Genomic DNA, 22,187 nt, shown 5'->3' with positions numbered 1-22,187 from the left:
TTCTATATTCTCTGGGAAAGTAAGATCTCTAGAATGGCATTATATAGGAAATTGGATGTGAATTCAGAGAGGAATTTCTAAATATTGGTGGTAGGGAGGAATTTGATCTTAAATGTTTCCTCCTTGTCTCTGTGGGTTTACCTCATGCCCTTCCCTTCCTAATATCACACTTTAAGGTCAGACCATAGTATGATAGATTATCAATTGTGCTGTAAAAAAATAAGTGTGGGAGGGAGATGTATACCAGAGGATGAAATACAGAAATCATTTCATCCTCTTCTGTGGAAATTGAAGGGATATAAAATCATATTCCACATTTAACCTCCATTGCTGGCATGAACCTGTTGAGACACCTGAATATTCTAAAGAAACCCATATAATTGTCTTACTGTTTCTAGGACTTAATTGGAATTAAAATCACAGTCTACATTAAAACAGTCCTATGCAACATCATCTCAGTCTCTGGCAGAATGTTTCATGACTGATGCTAATCAATCAATCAACATTTAATGTTTCTAAGTTGTCATATTTAGGGTGGTGTATACAGACTGTAAGCTCATATAAAGCAGATTTAAATGTGAACTTAAAATGCATAATAGGATACTTAAGTTGCCTGAATGCTTGACTCCAAGATATATAGAGATGGATAGCCATAAATATGTCTGATAAAGATGAGAGCAAGTGTTTTGGAAGCATTCTTATTACTGTATCAGTGGAGATGACTGGATGGTTTTTCTCATTTATTTCTTTTTAAAGGTTACACTACAGCCTCCAGCATTCCTGAGTGCAATGGTTAACTCATTTAGTAATAAATACTTTTGCTCAAAACTTGTGTGACTTTCACAAAATCAGTTAACACATATAAAGTCAATTCTTCTCCTACTTGGCAAGACTGCATTCCCATAAAGAAATATTGCAATGAAAACATGATTATTTCCATGGCCCGAGGTATATCTAGCAAAACATTTCATTCTGTGCTATGTGAAGGCCAAGATGACATGTCCCTTTGAGATCAGGCTTGGATAGCTATGAGCCGTGGGTTTCAAGCACCTAGCCACTCTGAACCATCCTCCCAGCAAGCCAAAATCAGACCACCAAGTTCACCAAAATCAAACCACTAACTTTTAGTAAAATAGCCAAAGTTCAGCTATAGGATTATGGGTGATTTTTCCCCCCTTAAATTGAGAGGCAAAGCAATAGATGCAATTTACATAGACTTCTGTAAAGCTTTTGACTCAGTGGTACATGATAAACTTCTCCTAAAACTCAAATCCTACGGCATCTCCGGACCCCTCCATAACTGGATAACAGCTTTCCTGCCAAACAGACAAGTCAAAATAGGCAGTGCCCTATCAAATCCTGTTCCTGTCAATAGCAGCGTTCCCCAAGGCAGCATTCTTGGACCAACACTCTTCATATTATACATTAATGACTTCTGTGACCATATTATAAGTAATTATGTTCTCTTCGCCAACAATATTAAACTATTTAACACTACCAACAATATAGCTACCCTCCAAAAAGACCTTGACTTTGTGTCAGAATGGTCAAAAATTTGGCAACTCCAAATCTCAGCCAACAAATGCTCTGTCTTACACATTGGAAAAAAGAATCTGAACACTAAATACAAGCTCGATGGACATTACCTTGTAGATGACTCCCACCTCATTATAGACCTTGGAGTTTTCATATCAAATGATCTAAGTGCCAAAGCCCACTGCAACTACATAGCAAAAAAGGCTTTAAGAGTTGTAAACTTAATCCTGCGTAGCTTCTTCTCCTGAAACACTACACTATTAACCAGAGCATATAAAACATTTGCTAGACCAATTCTTGAATACAGCTTGCCTGTCTGGAACCCATACCTCATTTCGGACATTAATACAATTGAGCATGTCCAGAAATATTTTACAAGAAGAATTCTTCACTCATCTGATTACAACAAAATACCTTATGCCACCAGACTTGAAATCCTGGGTTTAGAAAATTTAGAACTCAGCTGCCTTCGGCATGACCTGAGTTTAACTCATAGAATCATCTGTTACAATGTCCCTCCTGTTGAAGACTACTTCAGCTTCAATCGCAACAATACATGAGCACACAATAGATTTAAACTTAATGTGAACCACTCCAAACTTGATTGCAGAAAATATGACTTCAGTAACAGAGTTGTTAATACTTGGAATGCACTACCAGACTCTGTGGTCTCTTCCCAAAATCCCCAAAGCTTTAATCAGAAACTATCTACCATTCCTAAGAGGTCTGTAAGGGGCGTGCATAAGAGCACAAGCGTGCCTACCGTTCCTGTCCTAATGTTCCCTTTAATTGTATCCAAGTCGTATAGTTATTACATACTTATGCTTATATATATGCTTATATATCGTATAGTTATTTCATGCTTATGCCTATATTTACTGTTGTGACAAATAAATAAAATAAAAAATAAATAAATAAAATATTTGTGTCAGAAGCATCTACAAAGTTAACCAAAAGGTGCTCCTGAATTGAAAGGATTTGCTGGTGATGGGGATAACCAACTGCCAAAAGTAAGGCAACCTTTAGAAAGGCTCCTTTCATGTACCCCAAATTGAAGGATAAGGGTGGAAGAAATGGAAGTTATTTGCCTTTCAAAGGTCTCAATAATGAGCCCCTAGGGAGGTTAGTACATGGTCTAGAGGTGGTTAAGAGAATGATTTGCTTCTTAAAGAATTCATGACCTTCAATCATTCCCCTGCATCCACTCGAAAACGACTAAACAAACAACCACAAAATGAACTGAACAATTTCGGCCACATATATTTCAATTACCTCATCCTTGGGTGGCCTCCTGTGGCCTTTCCTCAGATCAATAGCACCTCCAACCACGCCAAAGTTATCTACCTCTGCTGTGAGATCTGAACCTTCCTGCAATCTTTGAATATGAAATAAGATGCAAGCCATGTAAAAATTTGGCTGCTACTTTCAATAACGGGGAGTTGGGGGGGGGAGGTGAGGAGAAAATCCTGGAACTGACCAGCTTCAAGTAAGAAAACAACAATCACCACCACAACAAAGTTTCGTTTGCAGAATAATTATCCCTGGGAAGTGGGATGAATGATTTCAATAATACTCCAGGAGAGCCATCCAAGAATGGCTGTTGCTGTGCTTTTGCCAAATGAGCAAACTGAAGTAAAATTTAACTCTTCTCCTCAATGGGACTTATGTAGAAAATTAGTCCTGTTTGTCTTTCTGACATCCACCTAACCTGACTATAAATTACTACAACTGCCCAAGGAACATATTAGCACCTCTTTTTTATTAAGCCCTCAGATCTTTGCTGAGCAAGAGGGGGGGGGGAGTGAAATTGAAATGCTGACTTTATATGTTTTGAGCCTACCTTCCAGATTAGAAGTTTCTTTTTTTACTTTTTTGCCCAATCTGCATAATGGGATTGCCATTACCTTCAACTTCTGGTTCTTGAAATTCTTGCTTTTGAAAATAGCTACCTCGTGCTAGGAATGTCAGAATAAGAAAATAAAGGTGTGCAGACTTTAAAACAATTCAGAAGTGCTTGGACCATGTGTGAGCTCTCTGCTATTTTAAAATCAAATATGACGGGACAATTTCCTAAAGCAGCAACATCTAGGACATAGCTGCTTCAATAGAAGAAAGATGAGTTGCTCAGCTTCCATGAGATCTGAAGCACTTATTCTGTTAGATTCGGGCAATAACGAGACAGGAGACCAGATGAGTGACAACAGCTCTTTAGTTTATAGTGAACCCAGCAAAGAACGTCCGGCAAAACCCCTCTTTATATACAGTTTTCTCCGGTGCATTAACCAATCAGGAACGTGCAAGTTCCCGCCTAAATTTCCCTCCAAAACTCTTAAAGATACATTACACTCCTCCCCTCCCAGAACGCATTGTAACCATATTTACATAACATTAACATATTATTTCTCTACGTAGTCACGCAGGTAGGCTGGGCGTTTCCTAACTCGCTCAGACCTGCGCACTTCATTCTTGGGGAGTGAGTCGAGCTGTCCGGAGGGACTGTGAGTTCCTCCAAGCTCCTCCTCTGGGCTATCCAGCCCTGGATTATTTGCAGAGTTGTCCCTGCAGTCCTCCTGAGGGCCCGGTTGGCGTCGCTGGACTTCGTCGAACTCAGATAAGTCCTCGTTTGCCCCGGGTTTGAGTCAGCTGTGAATTCAAACATTGGATAGTCAGGGCCTGGCTGATTTTTGTCTCTGTTACTTGCTAGTCTTTTGCGTATTTGATCTATGTGGCGTCTCCATACCCGGCCATCCTCCATATCCACAATATATGATTTCGGACCGGTTACCCCTATAATCGTTCCTTTTAACCAGGTTGGGCCTTCGCTATAGTTGTGTGCCCACACCTGGTCCCCGACCGTCATTTCCCTCATTTTTCCTTGTGTTCCTTGTACCCGTCTGGGGTGTATGTGGGGTTTAGTCGGTCTAGTTGGCACCTGAGTTTCCGTCCATTAATAGTTCCGCGGGCTCGGCCAGTTGCTACACAGGGGTTCTGTGTTGGACTGCAAGGAAAGTGTCTATCTTTAATTGCCAGTCGCCCGGCCTTATTCTAGAGGCGCCTCTTTGGCGCTCGAGCAACGTTCTGCAAGTCTGTTCGTCGCCGGGTGGAAAGGCGCCGAGAGGACATGTCTGATGCCCTCCTCCGCTAGGTACCCCTCAAACTGTGTTGCCGTGAATTGCGGGCCGTTATCGGATACCAGGGTGTCGGGCAACCCATGGGTGACGAATAGGTGTCTCAGGACTGAGATAACGGCTTCTGCCATTGTGGATTTCATTAGGATAATCTCTAACCATTTCGAAAAGGCATCGACTACGATTAAAAAGGTTTGCCCATGAAATGGCCCAGCAAAATCTATGTGAATCCTAGACCATGGCCCCTGTGGTTTCTCCCATTCCCTGATAGGGGCCGTGGGGGGTAGTGGCCTCAACTCTTGACAGGGTTGACATCTCCCTATCTTGTCACTAATTTCATTGTCCATCCTGGGCCACCACACATAGCTCCTTGCTAGACTCTTCATCCGAACTATACCGGGTGGCCCACATGCAACAGTTCTAGTACCTTTTCCGTAATTTTTCCGGAATAACCACCCTATCCCCCATAACAGACACCCCCTTGAACAGATAATTCTTCCCGTTTCTTAAAGTCCTGAAACGCTCGCCCGGCGGGCCATCCCTCAACACCCATCCAATCACAGTCCTTATGGTAATGTCCTTGTAAGACGCCCTTGCCACTTCCTTGGAAGTGACAGGGCCAGCGTCCCAAGAGTCAATCAGTAGGACGGGTATCCCTGGGGCTGGATCTTCAATAGTCTCTGGTAACGGGCATCTGCTCAAAGCGTCCGCATGCCCCATCTCCTTTCCCGGGTGGTAGATCAGCTTGTACGAGTATGCCGCCAGGAAAATAGTCCATCCAGTTAGTCTGGGTGACAGTGCCATGGGCGTGGGCGATCGCCCGCTAACAGGCCCAACAGGGGTCTGTGGTCCATTACAATTTCAAAGTCTCGGCCAAATACATATTCGTGAAATTTTTCACCCTGAGACTATGGCCAAAGCCTCCTATCCAGCTGGCTGTAGTTCCTTTCAGCCGAAGACATTGTTCGGGAGTAATATGCTATAGGGGCTTCTGTTCCATTCGGTAACCTATGGCTGAGCACAGCCCCCACCCCGTAGGGGGATGCATCGCAGACCAGGACTAATGGCAATGTGCCGTTGTATTGGATGAGGAGGCTATCACTAGACAATAGGTTCTTTACCCCTTCAAATGCCCTATTTTCCACTTTCCCCCATGACCACGCGGCATTCTTAGCCAGTAGCTTATGCAGCGGTTCGGCTATTGTCGCCTTGTTCTTGAGAAACACTGCATAGAAGTTGACCAGACCCAAAAACGCCTGCAACTCCGTTTTATTTTTAGGGGCTGGGGCCTTCCTGATGGCCCTCACCTTGCTCTCCGTGGGGTGAATCCCTTCCCTATCTATTCTGTAGCCCAGGAATTCTATGGATCCGACCCCGATTTGGCATTTGTTTAGCTTAACTTTAAGCCCGGCAGACCGGAAAATGCCCAAAACTTTCCTCAGTCGCACTTAGTTCCACTAGATTTTCGGCTGATACCAAAACATCGTCAAAATACGGTACCACCCCGGGTAGACCCTGCAATAGTCGCTCCATTAGATTCTGGAACAGCCCTGGGGCTACACTCACCCCGAATTGGAGCCGGGTGCATTTGAATGCGCCGCGGTGTGTAACAATGGTTTGCGCTTCGGCTGTGCTGCTATCTACTGGTAATTGCTGATAGGCTTGAGCCAAGTCTAGCTTGGCGAAAACTTGCCCTTGTCCCAACGAGTGCAGTAAGTGTTGCACTACTGGGACGGGGTATGCACTCTTCTGCAATGCTTTGTTTAACGTTGCCTTGTAGTCAGCACAAATCCGGACTGACCCGTCCGGTTTGACTGGGGTGACTATAGGTGTTTCCCATTTTGCGTGATCAACGGGCACTAGTATTCCCTGGTTTACTAGTTTGTCCAGTTCCCGGTCAATCTTGGGCTTTAGGGCGAATGGAACCCTCCTAGCCTTCAACCTGATGGGGGCAACCTGGGGGTCTAAATTGAAGGAAATAGGGGTCCCCTCGTACTTGCCCAAGCCATCTTCAAAAACGTCCTCGAACTCCTTCAGCAGTTCACTCTTGAGGTCGATTTCGCTACGGAACACCCCGGTCACTCCCATGCCCAAAGCCCGGAACCAGTCAAGTCCAAGCAAGCTTGGTAAGGTTCCGTCGACTATGGTGATTGGCAGGGTTTTCTTGAACTGTCCATACTTGACTTGGACTGACGTTCCCCCTCGCACAGGAATTCGGTTTCCTTGGTAGTCTTGAACTCGTATATGCTGGGACTGTAACCTGCGCTTCGCGATGGCTGGCAAGTCCCTCTTGAGGGTGTCCCATGACATCATTGTGATAGATGAGCCGGTATCCACCTCCATCTTGCAAGGTACCCCTTCGACGTGTACCTTTGTAAAAATCTTTTTCTCTAGCCGCGTCGATGCTAGGGCTACTCTTGCTGAAGTCTGGTTTAACTTCGCGCCCTTTTTGAATGGACCAATCCCGGGCCGTTTTGCGGTTCCCGCGCTCTGATTGGTCGGTTTGAATTTTTGGCGGGAAGGTTGGGGGGCTCGACAGGCCTGCGCTATGTGACCCTTCTTTTCGCACCGCCGACACGTTGCGTCCTTGAATTTGCATTGTTGTCGTTGGTGTTGGCCCCCGCAGCTCATACATTCACTCCGGTCCTCTTTTCCCGGCTTCTGGGTGTGGAAAGCCTCTTCCTCTTCCTCACCTTCCGACTCGGCCTGGACTTCCTTGTTGTGGACCGGAGTTGCTTTTGCTCCGGCTCCTGGCGCCGTCGGCTTTTGCAAAGTTTCTGCCGCCTTGGTCGACATCTCATGAGCCCTAGCCTCGTCCAGCGCTAGGGCCAGGGTTAGGTTGCTCTTGGACAGCAGCCGGCGTTGTAATCGAATGTCTCTTACCCCGCAAATGAGTTGTTCGAGTAAGGAGTCCTCCAAATCTCGGTACTCACAGTGATTTGCGGCTTTTCTTAGCGCTGCCATGTACATGCTTATCGACTCGCCTTCTCGCTGTACCCTCTGCCTCAACTCGAACCGTTGCACGAACTTTGAGGGTACTGGGGCGTAATGCGCTCGAAGTGCTGTTTGCAGCGTCTGCCACGGTACCGACTGTACCGGTGTTGGCTCTGATAGCGACTCTGCGGTGTCGAAGACCTCTGGACCGCAATGGCTCAGGAAGTATGCCCGCTTCCTGTTGTCCGAAACTCCTTGTAGTTCGTTTGCTTCGAGGAAACACTCGAAACGAGCCATGTATGACCCCCATTTCTCCTTTGCTGGGTCGAATGGCGGTGGCGGCGTGTAGCTGGACATCGCTACTCTCCGTCCTTGAAACTGGCTGGGTTCGCGCCTTTTTTCCCGATCTCACTGCCTACATCCCACCTTCGTCGCCAGTGTTAGATTCGGGCAATAACGAGACAGGAGACCAGATGAGTGACAGCAGCTCTTTAGTTTATAGTGAACCCAGCAAAGAACGTCCGGCAAAACCCCTCTTTATATACAGTTTTCTCCGGTGCATTAACCAATCAGGAACGTGCAAGTTCCCGCCTAAATTTCCCTCCAAAACTCTTAAAGATACATTACATATTCCTTATAATTTTTGAAGTATACACAACTTTAAAGCACAGGATACCTTGTTGCAACTATACCTGTCCTGAATTATCACATTTAAAGCATGTTTTCCCTACAGTTATTCTAAGTTTTGAAATGTGCAGGTTCTGCTTCTAATATTGAGATTGATTACATTGGTGACTGGTTTTTGTTTTTATGTCAAACATTTCTAACCTGACTTTTCATATCTTCACTGTCTATCTTTCTGTGGTACAGATTCTAGTTGGATTCTAATTAAATACCTGTTCCACATAAAGTTTTAAGTGTCTTCAAAAAGACTGCATCTTTTAGAGTGCACTAATCAAAAATTATGGTGGCATCTGGTGAAGTATATGATAAAGACTCCCAGTGCTGTCCTGCTGACTTAAGAGAGTATGAAGATATAATTTCATGGTTAATAAAGTATTTTCTCAAGGAGGTCTTCTAAAAAATGGACACTAGGTTACCTTTGCAAGGCATAAAGAGGTAGACAGTCAGTGATCTGGATTGAAGAGACTTCTAATAAGAAAAAATGATAGTCGTATTGATTCATGAAAAAAAAAGAAATCCAAATTAGATAGGATGGCAAGACTGATTATCTCAAAGACTATATAAAAGATTGTACAAGCTTTTGGTCCAATAGTCTTCATCCAACTTGCCCGTGGAAGATTTCTGGAAAACTGGAGCTTGCAAACTCTGATGTACAATTTTGAATAGTATCTTCCTAGTAAATTATATATTGTTCTATTGGCATCCTTCAGTCTCAAAAGATTATGGTATTGTGCTCTGGAAACAGCATCTGGTGTGGCTAAAAAGGCCAATTCGAGAGTGAGGGCAGATACATTCTGTCCCCTGCCCAGCCCCCAGATTTCGCTGGTTCCGGGACTGCCTCTTTGCCTCAGCCTGCCAAACAAATGTCTCTTCGAATTGGAGAAGGCCATGCTGCATTTTTAGCCTCCAAGCTGAACGATTGGAGGTTAAGGTTTCCCAGTTGTTAATGTCTATTCCCAGGGCCTTTAGGTCCCTCTTGCAGATATCCTTATATCACAGCTGTGGTCTCCCTCTGAGGCGCTTTCCCTGCACTAATTCCCCATACAGGAGATCTTTCAGAATCCGACCATCAGCCATTCTCACGACATGTCCAAGCCAGCGTAGATGTCGCTATTTCAGTAGTGTATACATGCTAGAAATTCCAGCACGTTCCAAGACTATGCTATTTGGAACTTTGTCCTGCCAGGTAATGCCAAAAATATGTCGGAGATAGCACATATGAAAAATGTTCAACTTTCTCTCCTGCCATGCGTAAAGGGTCCAAGACTCACTGCAGTACAAGAGTGTGCTCAGGACGCAGGCTCTATAGACCTGGATCTTTGTATGTTCCATCAGCTTCTTATTAAGCCATACTCTCTTTGTTAGTCTGGAAAATGTGGTGGCCACTTTACCAATATGTTTATTCAGCTCAGTATCTAAAGAGAGAGTATCAGAGATAGTTGAGCTGAGGTACACAAAGTTATGGATGAACTCCAGTTCTTGTGCAGAGATTGTAATACAGGGAGATAAATCCACATCTTGGTATATCGGTGACTTGTGTCTTTTTGAGGCTGATCGTTAGCCCAAAGTCTTGGTAGGCCTTGCTAAAACAGTCCATAAGTTGTTGAAGGTCTTTGACAGTGTGAGCAGTAACAGCAGCATTGTCAGTGAAGAGGAAATCTCATAAGCATTTCAGCTGGACTTTAGACTTTGCTCTCAATCTAGAAAGATTAAAGAGTTTTTTTTCTGATCTAGTCTGGAGATAGATACCCTCCGTTGCAGTTCCAAAAGCATGTTTCAGCATGACAGCAAAAAAGATCCCAAATAAAGTTGGCGCAAGGACACAGCCCTGCTTCACTCCACTTCAAATGTCAAAGGAATCTGATGTTAAGACATCAAAAACTACAGTGCCCTTCATTTCCTCATGAAAGGACCTAATGATATTAAGGAACTGAGGTGGACAGCCAATCTTGAAGATAATTTTATAAAAGTCATCTCTACTAACCAAGTCAAAAGCCTTCATAAGAACTATGAAGGCTACAAAAAGTGGCTGTCTTTGTTCCCTGCATTTCTCCTGCAGCTGTCTAGGGGAAAATACCATGTCAGTAGTGGACCTATTAGCTTGAAATCCATACTGTGATTCTGGATAGACTCTCTTTGCAGGCACCTAGAGCCTCTTCAGTGCGACACAGACAAGCAGCTTCCCTACGACACTAAGAAGAGAGATGCTGCAGTAGTTGTTACAATCATCCCTGTCACCTTTGTTCTTATACAGTGTGATGATATTTGCATCCTTCATGTCCTGTGGTACTCCACCTTCCCTCCAACAAAGACAGAAGATTTCATGCAATTCAGTGGAGATGTTTTTTTGCAACACTGCAGAACTTCAGCAGGGATGTTATCTTTCCCGGGTGCCTTTTCAGAGGCAAGAGAATCCAGGGTCACGTTTAGTTCTTCTAAGGTTGGTTCACTATCAAGCTCCTCCAAGACAGGCAGGCACTCAATGTTATTTAATGCTTCTCCAGATACCACGTTTTCTCTAGAGTATAACTTAGAGTAATGTTGCACCCAGCATGCCATCTGCTGTGTTCAGTCCTGGATAACCTCACCTGTAGCAGACTTCAGAAGGACAGTAAGTCCTAGTAGGGTGTTTCTGACCGCAAAGCCAACCCCATATTCCCTAGACTTGTTTGATGTTTTCCCTGCCAGAAGAACGGGAAGTTTCTCTCCTTAACAGATCCTGAGTCTAACAGTCTTGTCTCTTGAAGGGCAATGATGTCCATCTGCAGTCTGTTCAATTCCATGTCAATAGCAGCTGTTTTACGTATGTCATCTATCTCTTGTAAAACATCAGAGAGGCCGGGGGTCATTGTCCGAACATTCCATGCTTGTTGCATGGTGCAAAGTTATTGATCTGCTTGTTGGCTTTGACCCTAAACCCCATGCACGCTGTGAGATTAACAGACTGTGGCAGGCCAGCATCTTACTGGCTGGGGGCTGCCCAGCTTAAGGAGAGCAGTAGCTGCCCAATGAGGTACAATGACCTCTCCCACCAATGAAAGTGGGGCATCATGCTCTACGCCAATCAAGCAAAGACTTATAACCGATAACTGCCACTTCCCGTGTTGTTTCAATGCTGTATGCAAAGCTGGAGTGTCCTCTCCAGAGCACAAGGCCTGGGTATATTAATATGGAGGATAGACTGTTACCCAAGCAGCAGATCCCCCCTCTCCATGTTACTGAAATAGTCCAATGGAATGGCAAAGTCGATACGATTAGTTCCAGCTACGTCACAGGAGTCACCAGAACGTGATTGTACACAGTCACGAACTGCTTCTGGGACTCCAGCTCTGGATTTTGCCTCGAGGTTGACTCCTGAAGTCTTTTCCAGTAGTAGATATAGCCACAAGGCAGTGGAGGTTTTGTAATCAAAGTTTCCCTTCTCCTAGAAGATGGTTCTGCTGTTTTATATGCCGTTGGGGCATAAAGCTCTCTTCTGCCGTCAAAAACCATTGACCACCTTCTCCTATAACCCTGGAAAGGGGCCCTTACAAGGTACTACCAGCCAGGCCAGCTGGACCAAGGTTTTTTAGAGAGGTATTACTTCTCTAGCGCTCCTCCTCACTCCAGGACTCCTGCTCCAGGTTTTGCCTCGAGGCTGACTCCTGACGACTTTCCCATAGATGGGTATAGCCACAAGGCAGTGGAGGTTTGAGATCAGAGTTTTCTTTCTCCTACGCAAGTTGCCTTCCAAGGCTGATGGACACCATCTAACCGGTTTTTCCCATGCACACAGCTAACAAGACTTCCCACTTACACTCAGTCAAGCAGTCACTCTCCCCTCCCCCTAGAAACAACCTAATTCATTCATGAGGTGAACTGGAGCACCTTCCTCCCTGCAGTCACATGATTCATATAATTATATCAATTATAGTAGATTATATAATTGGTTTCTTATTGTGATGAATGCTCTGCCCAGGAAAAGAAATGGAGCCAATCCAGTGCCATACAACTTTATACTGCTTTCCCTGACATTAGCTCAAATATTTTGATTGTACCATTATTTTTCCTAAATTTTAAACCTATCATTTAATTTCTTCACTTAAGGAAAGGGTTTTTTCCCCTTAATGATGAACAATACAAAAGGGATACATGCATACATACATATACAAGCATACCCACCTTGATTTTCCTTTCCAGGAGAATTTCAGTCAGTTTGGAATGGAGTAGCATAAATACCTTAGTAATAAACAGAATAAAACAATTATGGGAAACACAGAAAGGCGGTTATTAAGGAAACGAAATTAAAAGCATGAGACAAGAAAAGAAAAAGAAGACATAGCCAATACCAATCACTGTGCAATCTTTCTATCCTTGCAAACTGCCTTTGCTTCCATGACATCCATCCATTCCTTGATTCATTCATTAATTTTTGTTCTTTCCCCTGTTTTGCCTTTCTCATTAACTCTATCCAATCTTTATTTGGTCTTCTTTCCTTCCACCATTCACTTTCCCTTCATACATTTCTTTCACAATTCAATCTGTGTTCATTCTTTCTGAATAAAGTCACTTTAGTGTATGTCTTTTTTACTGGTTGTTCAGTTTTATCTGCCATGATCTAACTACTGATCTAACACCTATATATTCTTGATCTATCTCTTCTTTCTCCTGATATACTCAGGTTTTAATTCTGGATGAAAAAGGGCTTTTCTACAAAGGCTATTTTTGCTTCTTTAAATAAATGTTCCTTCCCTCAGAATACTTATTATCGGCTATCTTTCTATCAGCATTTGTACATTTTGAAACATCTCTATTCATTTCCCATCTTTAAGAATATTCTATCAGGGTATAGAAATTCACATATTGGCCAGCTCTCTCTCTTTTTCTGTTTATGGGTAACTTACAATCATTCATTATATTTTGTCTATAAAACTTGACTCCTTTGGTCCTTGACAGATTTTCAGATGTAGTTTTTCCTGCTACATCATACATTTTCTCTAACATTCACTGAAAATCTATCAGGTTTGTAGTGTATTTTGAACTTTGAGAGGGAATTTTGGGCGGGAAAATTGCACGTTGCTGATTGGTTGAAGCCTCAACCAAAAGAGTATTTAAAGAGGGGTTTTTGCCGGTTGTGTTTTGCTGGGTCACAATAAACTAAAGAGCTGTTGCCACTCATTGGTCTCCTGCCTCTTCATTGCCCGAACTTAACATTGGCGACGAGGATGGGATGTTGAGGCAGTGAGATCGAAAGAAAGAGCTGAAGGAACCAGGAATTCCAAAAACCCAGCCAGTTTGCAAAGGCGGAAAATAGCGATGTCCAGCTACGCGCCGCCAGCGCCATTCGATCCAGCCAAGGAGAAATGGGGGTCGTACATGGCTCGCTTCGAGTGTTTCCTCGAAGCGAACGAACTACAGGGAGTCTCGACAATCGGAAGCGAGCATACTTCCTGAGCCACTGCGGTCCAGAGGTCTTCGATACGGCGGAGTCACTCTCAGAGCCAACGCCGGTACAATCAGTACTGTGGCAGACACTACAAACAACACTTCGAGCGCACTACGCACCAGTACCCTCAAAGTTCGTCCAACGTTTCGAATTGAGGCAACGGGTACAGCGAGAAGGTGAATCAATAAGTGTGTACATGGCCGCATTGAGGAAAGCCGCAAACCACTGCGAGTACAGAGATTTGGAGGACTCCTTACTCGAACAGCTCATAGGTGGGGTCAGAGACATCAGACTACAAAGGCGGCTGCTGTCTAAAAGCAACCTGACTCTAGCTATAGCCCTGGACGAAGCCAGAGCTCATGAGATGTCCACCAAGGCGGCGGAGACCTTGCAAAAGCCAAACGCGCAGGGTGCCGGGACAAAGACTACACCGGTCCACAGCGAGGAAGTCCAGGCCGAATCGGAAGGTGAGGAAGAGGAAGAGGTGTTCCACACTGGGAGGCTGGAGAGAGGTGACCGGGACGAATGTGTGAGTTGTGGGGGGCAACACCAACGGCAAAACTGCAGATTCAAGGATGCGGTTTGTCGACGGTGTGAAAAAAAAGGACACATAGCTCGGGCCTGCCGAGCCCCCCAACCTTCCCGCCAAAAATTCAAACCGACCAATCAGAGCGCGGGAGCAGCGAAGCGGCCCGGGATTGGTCCATTTAAAAAGGGCGCGAAGTTAAACCAGACCACTGTGAGAGTGGGCCACGCATCGACACGACTAGAGAAGAAAATATTTACCCAAGTCTACGTTGAAGGGGTGCCGTGCCCCATGGAAGTAGACACTGGGTCGTCAATCACAATTATGTCCTGGGACACCATCATGAGAGACTTGCCAGCGATCGCTAAAGGTCAGCTACAAACCCAGAAGCTGAGAGTGCAGGACTACCAGGGGAATCGGATCCCTGTTCGAGGAGCCACAGGCGTCCAAGTCAAATATGGACAATTCACAAAGACCCTGCCGATCACCATAGTAAACGGAACTCTACCGAGTTTGCTAGGGTTGGACTGGTTCCGAGCTTTGGGCATGGGAGTGACCGGGGTCCACAGGAGCGACGTCATCCTCAGAGACGAACTACTGAAGGAGTTCGAGGACGTATTCAAGGATTGCCTGGGCAAGTACGTGGGGACCCCTATTTCTTTCAACCTCGACCCCCAAGTCGCCCCTATCCGGTTAAAGGCTAGGAGGGTCCCATTCGCCCTAAAGCCTAAAATTGACCGAGAATTGGACAAGTTAGTAAGCCAGGGAATATTAGTCCCCGTCGACCATGCAAAATGGGAGACACCCATAGTAACCCCAGTCAAACCGGACGGTTCGGTCCGAATTTGCGCTGACTACAAAGCAACGCTTAACAAAGCATTGCAGAAAAGTGCATACCCCGTTCCAGTGGTGCAACATTTGCTACACTCATTAGGGCAAGGGCAGGTCTTCGCCAAACTCGATTTGGCCCAAGCCTACCAGCAGCTACCTGTAGATAGCAGCACAGCTGAGGCGCAGACAATCGTCACGCACCGTGGGGCTTTCAAATGTACGCGACTCCAGTTCGGAGTTAGCGTGGCCCCAGGGCTCTTCCAGAACCTAATGGAGCGATTATTACAGGGCCTGCCAGGAGTGGTACCATACTTCGACGATGTATTGGTATCAGCTGAAAACTTAGAGGAACTCGGGGTAAAACTAAGGAAGGTGTTGGGCATTTTTAGGTCTGCGGGGCTTAAAGTTAAGCTCAACAAATGCCATATTGGGGTGAAATCTGTAGAATTCCTAGGATACAGAATAGACAGGGAAGGGATCCACCCCACGGAGAGCAAGGTATGGGCCATTAGAAAGGCCCCAGCCCCCAAAAATAAAACAGAATTACAGGCATTCTTGGGGCTTGTTAATTTCTATGCGGTATTCTTGAAGAATAAAGCAACAGTAGCCGAGCCGCTACATAAGTTGCTAGCAAAGAAAGCTGTGTGGTCCTGGGGCAAAGAAGAGGCTAGGGCATTTGAGGGGGTAAAAAACCTTTTGTCCAGCGATAGCCTCCTCATCCAGTACAATGGCACGTTGCCACTAGTACTAGTTTGCGACACTTCACCATATGGGGTGGGGGCAGTGCTCAGCCATAGGTTACCGAATGGAACAGAAACCCCTATAGCGTATTATTCCCGGACTATGTCCTCTGCAGAAAGGAACTACAGCCAGTTAGATAGGGAAGCGTTGGCCATAGTCTCCGGGGTTAAGAAATTTCACGAATACTTGTTCGGACGAGATTTCGAGATAGTCACGGACCACAGACCCCTTCTAGGGCTTTTAGCGGGTGACCGCCCAACACCCGTGGCACTTTCTCCCAGGCTGACCTGATGGACTATTTTCCTAGCAGCATACTCCTACAAATTGCTCTACCGCCCAGGAAGAGACTTAGGGCATGCGGATGCTCTGAGCAGATGCCCTCTACCAGAGACAATTGAGGACCCCACCCGGGGACACCCGTCTTACTAATTGACTCTTTGGACTCTGGCCCAGTCACATCCAAACAGGTGGCTAGGGCATCATATAGAGACATTACAATTCGGACTGTGATCGGTTGGGTGCAAAGGGGTTGGCCCGTTGTGCCGGGCGAGCGTTTCAAAGACTTTGTGAAAAAACAATCAGAACTGTCTGTTCAAGGGGGGTGTCTGTTATGGGGGGATAGGGTAGTTATCCCAGAAAAATTACGCGAAAATGTGTTGGAACTGTTGCATGTGGGCCACCCAGGGATTGTGCGGATGAAGAGTTTAGCGAGGAGTTATGTATGGTGGCCCTTAATGGATAAGGACATCAGCGACAGGGTAGGGAAATGCCAATCCTGCCAAGAGTCGAGGTCGCTACCCCCTACAGCCCCAGTTAGAGAGTGGGAGAAACCCCAGGGGCCTTGGTCCAGGATTCACATAGATTTTGCGGGGCCGTTCCATGGGCAGACCTTTTTAATTGTGGTAGATGCCTACTCAAAATGGTTGGAAATAATCCTCATGAAAAGCACAACGGCCGAAGCAGTAATCACAGTCCTAAGGCATCTATTCGTAACACACGGCCTGCCTGACACCCTAGTCTCTGACAATGGCCCGCAGTTCACGGCAAATCAGTTTGAGGGGTATCTAGCGGGAGAGGGCATCAGACATGTCCTCTCGGCGCCTTTCCACCCGGCGACGAACGGACTTGCAGAACGTTTCGTTCGGAGCACCAAGGAAGCGCTATCTAGGATAAGTCCAGGCGACTGGCAAACGAAAATAGACACTTTCCTGGCCGTCCAACATAGGACCCCTTGTGTAACAACTGGCCGCAGCCCAGCAGAACTTTTAATGGGCAGGAAACTCAGGTGCCCGCTAGACTGACTAAACCCAACTTATACCCCAGACGGGTACAAGGGTATTCAAGGAAAAACCAGGGAAATGACAGTGGGTGACCTAGTATGGGCACACAACTATAGCGAGGGACCAACATGGTTAAAAGGGGAAATTCTGGGCATAACCGGACCCAAATCATACGTAGTAGACATGGAGGACGGCCGGGTATGGAAACACTACATAGACCAGTTAAGAAAACGTATACCAAACAAACTAGAAACCAAACAACCAGGCCCTGACTACCAATTGTTTGAATCTGCAGCCGACTCAAACCCGAGGCGAGCGGAGGACTTATCTGATTCCGATGAAGTCCAGCGACGCCAACCGGTTCCTCCTGAAGGCAACAGGAACGATTCAGCCAATAATCCAGGGCCGGACGGCCTAGAGGAGGAGCTGGAAGGAACAAACAGTCCCTCCGACCAGCTCGACTCTCTCCCAGAGAATGAACTGCGCAGGTCAGAAAGAGTTAGGAGACGCCCTGTTTACCTGCCTGACCACGTAGAGAGATAGCATGTAAATATTATGTAAATAGAGGCACAAAGCGTTCTGGGAGGGAAGGAGTGTAGTGTATTTTGAACTTTGAGAGGGAATTTTGGGCGGGAAAATTGCACGTTGCTGATTGGTTGAAGCCTCAACCAAAAGAGTATTTAAAGAGGGGTTTTTGCCGGTTGTGTTTCGCTGGGTCACAATAAACCAAAGAGCTGTTGCCACTCATTGGTCTCCTGCCTCTTCATTGCCCGAACTTAACAAGGTTCTCAGAAAATATTATGGCAATGTCTTCCTGCCAAAGCATATGAACATTCCCATTCTCATCCACATCCAACATATTTCTAATGTCATCTACACATTCAACCATCAATATTCTTTGTCTTATTTCCTGTTCCTTTTTGAACCATTCAGTCAGCATCCTATTTATTCTCATTCACTAGTTGATCTAGTCTAGTCTAGTAGTCCCAGTGTTGTGTCCATGAATGTCAATATATTCACATATCTCTTGCTGAGTATCTACCAGACTCATTATTCCAACCTTTTAATTTTTTTTTAAAATAAAACATTAATCTTAAAATAAATTGGAATTGAAATCTAAGTGAGAACTTGGCCTCCTGCAAACCAAACTAGCAGCCTCTAGCATTATCTTTAATTCTAAGCAGGCATCTAGATCAGGGGTATCAAACTTGTGGCCAGTGGGCTGGTTGCATAATGTGCTGGCCTCACCCTCGAAGGGGGGAAGGGGAAAAAGGTCCTGATATGTCACATGATGCTGCCTTGATGATGTGAGGTGGAGACCCCTGATCTAGAACTTATATAAGACTCACTGGACTTCTTAAAAAATAAAGAAGATACAGTCCATTGCTTCATTTGTGCCCATTCTTCATGGTTAATCAGGTCAGGAAATCAATACCACAAGGATTCCAGGAATTCTACTTTACTACTGTTGGACATAGTAACAGAATCATGAAAAGCTGTGAAGGTTTTTCTCTGTCCCATTGGGGACTCAACAGAATCAAAAGGATGTTATTTTGACATTTTTCCCCATGTTTTCCTCTTTCCCAGGACTAAGTTGTCATTTTCCCTCTCTTAATGACTCATCCTGTCAGGCCTGGAGAGAATCTTTTTCCTTGGATCTTCATGGCTTCCACACTTAGTGGATGGGCATGATGTGGGAACTGGGAGGGGGGTTGGATGGCGATGGGGTGAGATGTATAGCCATAACAACAACAACATTCTTTCACTGGGAGTCAAGGACATTCAGCCTGCACCTGGAGTGGCGTGACTGGGAAACAGTAGGATGGTGATCTGATTGGACCATATGATGGACATGTAGGTGCAGGGGACAGGACTTTGACTTTCCTTTGGGTGGGGAAAACCTGAGAGGCTTCAGATTCGGGTTTTCCCAGATGTGCCAATATGACATCTCTAATAAAATGGAGCTTTGAGGAAATGCCTGCCTCGGAGTCTTAGTTGGGGGCATTACTTGGAACCCTGACATTAACCCAAATCTCCTTTAAAAACTTAACTTAGCTCCCCACTCCTTTGGGTGCTGTCTGCGGTCCTGAGCTGACCCGATTGTTGGGCAATGAAAAGACTGAGGGAAGATGGAGCAGAAGAGGGCAACTACAGAAGGAGCTACAGGGATTAGTTCAGAGGTCCTCCTTGAGAACATTTACTCCCCTTTGGAGAGCGTGGTAGCAGCAGTGGAGGCTGCGCAGGCTGAGTGTCGGTGAGGTGCTTGGTCCAAGAACTGACACCCTGGCAGATTGCTCAGCTGGATCCTTCTCTATAGGGCGAAACCATGGGAGATGTGCTGCCTCCGGAGTTGGCAGTTGAAGTGACTCTTCAGGAACCTCAGATTGCAACTAGCAGAGTGGAGCATGCCCAGGCCTTCAAATGGAGAGCAACGAGGCCTCCTGAGTCCAGTGAGTCCAGAGAATGGAGTCCTGAGCCCAGTGAATCCAGAGAATGGAGATGGCAGCTGGAGACAGTCCAGCCATCATCCTGGAGCCAGTAACTAGCAGGTGTCCCGGAGCAATTTGACCAACACAGCATGGGCGGCATTGCACAGCCTCCTCCAACCAGTCAGCCCGGCTGGGTCCTGGCTCAGCCCAGGTTCACTTTTCCAGGCCCGGAGCTGTGACCATCCAGAGTGGAGCTTCAGCTTCATTTCACTAGGCACAAAGCGGATTGCACCTTAGCCATCCTCATCAGGCCCAGTCCACCAGGATAGCAGCTCCTATAGGAGTTGGTACCATGCAGCAGCCAGGGCTGCTAGGCCAATCCAGCCCAGGATTGCATGGAGAACTGTTGGGGCTCCCAAGACCCAACCGGGGTGAAATGCTCCTGGTTCGAACCGGCTTGCCTGATCTGGTAGCGATGGCAGTGGGTGATTCAGAGAACCGGTAGCAAAAATCCCTGCCCCCATCTGCTGCCTCTGCTGAGCCGCACCATCATCAGAGTTTTTTGGGTTTTTTTACTTTTAAAAGCAGTTCTTCAGCCAAAAACATGCCTTTAAAAGTAAAAAAAAAGCCTTTGATGATCCCGCGGCTTAGCTGAGGTCGTCAGAACCCTTTAAACAACCCTTTTAACAACCCCTTCGGCCGAAGAGGTTGTAAAAAAAAGGGTTTTAAAAGGCTCCTCTGGTGATCCCAGCTGAGTTCCTCATCACCAGAACCTTAAAAAACATGTTTTCTACAAGCTCTTCAGCCAAAGAGTTTTTAAGAGATTCTGGGCTGCAATAAAGCACTTACCTAATTACTGCTCATTTCTGGCTGGGAAAGCCATGCTTTACATCAGCTGCATCAGCTAGCAACTGAATCTGCCTGCCTGCAATCCATCTCCTCAGTCAGCAACTCAATCTGCCTGCTTAGCTGGCTGAGGAACTCTGAGAATTGAAGTCCACAAACCTTAAAGTTACTAAGGTTGGAGACTCCTGATCTAAAAAATATAAATAAAATAAAATAATAAAATAAAATATTTGTACAGCTTTCTGAGATTTGCTGTATTTCTGTAGTGTTTCACTCTAACTACACAAACACACAAAATCTCACAAAGCTGTATGTGGCATTGTGTGTGTGTGTGTGTGTGTGTGAGAGAGAGAGAGAGAGAGAGAGTCAGTTGTGTTGTGTTGTGTGTGTGTAAAGTGTGAAAGTTGGTTTTTGAGCTTTTTGTGGCTGTGTGAGGTTCCTGCTTGTTGCAGGGGCCCTTTTGGGTGAAGTGCAGCTGCTTTTACATTGTATGTGAGTCAGTTGTGTTGTGTTGTGTGTGTGTTGTGTGTAAAGTGTGAAAGTTGGTTTTTGAGCTTTTTGTGGCTGTGTGAGGTTCCTGCTTGTTGCAGGGGCCCTTTTGGGTGAAGTGCAGCTGCTTTTACATTATGTGTGAGTCAGTTGTGTTGTGTGTGTGTAAAGTGTGAAAGTTGGTTTTTGGTACCTCTTATTGTTGTATTCTTTATTATTTTTATTCTTTATTGTTATTGGCCACACCCACTCAGTCATCTGACCACCAAGCCACGCCCACAGAACTGGTAGGGAAAATTTTTAGATTTCACCCTTGGACCCAACCCCTGCCCCCTCACCAGCTGGCCATCAGACTGCCTCCCGCCGACCAAATCCCTCCCCCCCGGCTTGGCCTGGCTAAGGGTGGGTGTAGTACCAGTAGATGCCAGACCTAGTCACATGGTTGGTACTGGCCCTGCAGTGTAAACCATGAGCCACCCCTCCCCCAAGGTTCAGAGCAATATTTGACAGAACCCCGGGGAAGCTGGCCTATTTCCTGAACCAGATTTGGTCCCACATTGACCGTTATGGGGACCAGTACCAGACTGATCAGGATATAGTGTTGGTAATTGCTGACAACATGAATGAAGAAGAAGCAGTGGACTGGATAGCCCAGCTACACAATGAAGAGGCCCCAGAGCTAGAAGACACTGACGAATTCATGCAACTGCTCCAGGCCCGATTTGAGGATATGGCCCACAGAAAGGAAGCCAAAGCTCAAATCAAAGTTCTGAAGCAAGCGTGCCGACCCCCAAAAGAACTCGTCTGGGAATTTTGAAGGCTGGCCAGAAAATTGAGAGACTGGCCTGAATGCCTCTTTGTCTACCACTTCAAAGAGGCACTAGACCAGGACCTCAGACAAGTTTGTGGTTGCAGGGGAGTTCCAGACCGCATACAAGACTGTATTGGATGGCTGTAACCATGGACTCCCACACCGGAAGCCCACACTGGAAGCCCACCCCAGAGAAACCAGCTAAGAGAGCTCTGGGTCTCTGAGCCACTGTGAGGCCAGCTGAAGCAGCATCCAGCACTGCTGGGAATGATCAAGTGCTTCTGATGTGGCCAGCAAGGCCACTGAACATCCAAGTGCCTTGCTCCAGCCCTCAATGCAGAACTCCATCAGCATCTCAGGGAAGAAAAACCCCAAGGAAACTGCCAGACAAGGGAAGGATTGCCTAAAAAGCCATTGAGTTTCTGCCCCTTCCTGCTGGTGGGAAGGAAACTCCAGCTTCAGAGACCCCTTTGAGCTCTGCCAGCGGGAGCAGTGGGGAAGGGATCCGATGGTAAGTGAAGTCACCC

Source organism: Ahaetulla prasina, chromosome 1, assembly GCF_028640845.1.
Source record: "Ahaetulla prasina isolate Xishuangbanna chromosome 1, ASM2864084v1, whole genome shotgun sequence".
Classification (NCBI taxonomy): Eukaryota; Metazoa; Chordata; class Lepidosauria; order Squamata; family Colubridae; genus Ahaetulla; species Ahaetulla prasina.
This window is presented reverse-complemented; position numbering follows the sequence as displayed.